Raw genomic sequence first — 3227 nt, 5'->3', positions numbered from 1 at the left:
CGATCGACCTCCTTTCGTATCATGTTCTCCTAATACAAAGTCGAATTTTTGGACAAAAATTTTCGGTCGTTCAAGTGTTTCAATAGTTCCTGGAATTTTAGAGTTTCCTAGAATTTGACGTCATTTCCAAGAACTGTTAAAATTCTTGGAAGAGTTTTTCGATCGATCTCCTTTAGATTTATGTTCTCCTAATACAAAGTCGGAAATTTTATAAAAAGTTTCATAGTCTTAAAAGTTTCGATTATTCTATGAATTTTTCGTTTCCAAGATCATTTTAAATTTGAGTTTTTTTCAACTTATATATTTACTTTTTATACCTACCTTTTTTATACTTACCTTTTTAGATGTTACGTTTTTAAAATGGATATTTTTTTATCATTTCACTTAATGCTATTTATACAATTTTTACGATCTGCATTATACTTACCTTTTATTAACTCAGATTTTTTTTTTAAGATATATATATTTTTAGGAAAGGGAAGTAAGGAAGAAATAAAATGAAAATAGAAGATATATGTTCAATATATATTTGTTTATTAAATAACAAAGTTACAGTACATATAGTTTATACATATATGAGTATATTACATATTATACTATTATATTATATATAATATATATGTATGTTGGAATGGTCCTTATTGTACGTTGTCTTGATACTTCAGGGTTAACTTCAAGATGTTGCATCTCGTTGAAATGATGACGGCGAAGTAAGGATTCCTGTTGAATGTGTCAGCATGAGAATCATGTTGTTGATTGGTCTTGTTCTCATGGTGATTAACTTCTGAATAGGCTTCTATCAATTTATATTCTCCTAATACAAAGTCGAAAAATTAGTTGTAAATTTCGTTCGTTTAAAAGTTTTGATAATTTCAAAAATGTCACGTCATTTTCAAGAATTTTAGGAATTCTAGAAATTTTATATCATTTCCAAGAACTGTTAAAATTCTCGAACGACCTCCTATCAACTCATGTTCTCCTAATACAAAATCCAATTTTTGAGATGCAAAAATTTTTATCCGAATATTTAATTTAGTATTAGGAGAATATAATTTAATAGGAGGTCGCACATAGTTTTTCTAAAATTTCAAGGCTGATATTTTTTCCAGTTTTATACTATTTTTATCAGGACAATATAATCGCGGAGGAGGTGGCGTATATAATTTATAGTACTTTTTTTTATATTTGCCTTTTATACTTACCTTTTATACTTACCTTTTTTACTTACCTTACTGTACTTACCTTTTAAGTCAATCATATTTTCAGCCAATTATCATTTTTTAACAGTTTACTTAATTCTAAAGGATTGAGGATCATATAAGATGGGATATCTAACTATTATGTTGAGACAGAATGTATGGTGTAATCCTAAAATAAAAGGAAAGAAAGGAAGAAGAAATGTTATAGCTTAATGGTGAATATTGGGGTTTTTTCCATTTTTTTTCATTTCAATGTTAGAATAATATATTTAAATATTATGTAAATATAACGAAAGAAAATATGAATACGAATGAAAATTTTGTTACTAGGGTTGCCTAGCAAACTTGTGTCGTAATACATTCGAGATCGATGACCTATTCGTTGAGCTATACCACTTGCCAGTAGTTGAGGACACGATGACTGTATCATTTCTAAGTGCAGATCAATGTTACTACCTAAGTCTCGTATTGTAGTTAAAAAAATATGATAAAAAATTACATATTAAAATATAAATTATAATAATTTCTCGAAGTACATTGATTCCGAATTTATTAAGACATTAATCGTGAGAATAATTATATGAATTTTTTTACAGTCATTCCAGTAACGATTATCACGATGTAAATTTTTTAAAAAAGCGTGATACTAACCGCATGATGCATAAAGTACCCGTGTGTGTATATATGCTTACGTGCTTCGTAGTAAACGTAGTCTCATGAAGTTACCTTCAGCGCGCGATAAATTAATTTTAATTAACTTAGATTAAATGCATAATAATAGCACAAGAATAGTTAGTTAGCTAATTGTACAATAAATTTGACTTTAAGGGAGGAAAACGATATCGAAAAAAAGACTCTTATGATGCATGTTAAAAGCTTAACGGCTGTTTAATGACTAAAAAGTTTAGCTTAAAGTATTCGATTAATAGCGAAATCTCCAAGTTCTTGGAAATTTTCAAGCGCGTACCCTCGAATAGTATAAATCTCGACGATCTTAAGATTAATTATTTATAAATTCACACATTTAAATATTCAACAAATACGAATAATCCAAAAGATAGAAGATCTTTATCGAATCATCTATTTTCAATTAACAATACTTTCACGAAATAAATAAAACTTTACATCGATCGATTTAAGAAATTATTCAATCGTTATCATCGAATTTTCGAAATAAATAATTATAATATATAATAACGCGATATTCTTCAAATCAAGGAGAAACGAATAAAGTAATCATTGCCACTATTTTTCCACGCACGTAATATATATTCAAATCTGACGCCGCACAAATCTCAAACTAATTGGATGTGGGTTACGCGTTGGAGGATTAGAGCAGATGGAATTAGGAATTGTGGAAACAGCGACGTGTAGAATGAGACGACACTCGGGCATGCTAATTAACATCGCCCACGTTACCAGATTTCCTCGTTAGAACCTGTCTATCGCGTCTTTGTTATTGTTCCAACCCCGTTTCCAGCCCCCTCAAACGGAGAGGGGAGGGGCACTATTACAATTCCTCCTCCCATTATTATTATTATCATCAGGCGTAGAGGCGCCCTTTTCGCTAATTATACTCGAAATCGATTAAACGTAAGTTGGTAAGGAATCCGCGAAGGAGGTAACGATGAATTTAATCACGTTTCACGTGCACTCCACTCGTGTAAAATGTAATCACGCCGCGAGCGTGCACCCAAAGTCATCAAGAGTTTACACTCCAACGGTTTGTTTGCTATAGTTATACACGCGGCTCCGCGTATAATCGCTTAGTTTAGAAGTCATCGAACTTTCGCCTCTGTTTCGACGCCTCTTTCTCTTTCCCTCTTCTCGAGTACGGGTTCCGTTGAATCATTGAATCTGTCATTTCAAAATATCCCTTTGATGATGGGGAATGGATATAAGAAAGGATCGAAAGTGTGAGATTATTGTGTGAAAAAATTGCGAATGTTTATTTCCGTAGAGATTGTAAAGAATCATTTTTTATAATCTATGATAAATGAATTGCAAATGTATACGAAGTTGTAATTT

The sequence above is a fragment of the Apis dorsata genome, unplaced genomic scaffold, assembly GCF_000469605.1.
Source record: "Apis dorsata unplaced genomic scaffold, Apis dorsata 1.3 scaffold_44, whole genome shotgun sequence".
Taxonomy (NCBI): domain Eukaryota; kingdom Metazoa; phylum Arthropoda; class Insecta; order Hymenoptera; family Apidae; genus Apis; species Apis dorsata.
This window is presented reverse-complemented; position numbering follows the sequence as displayed.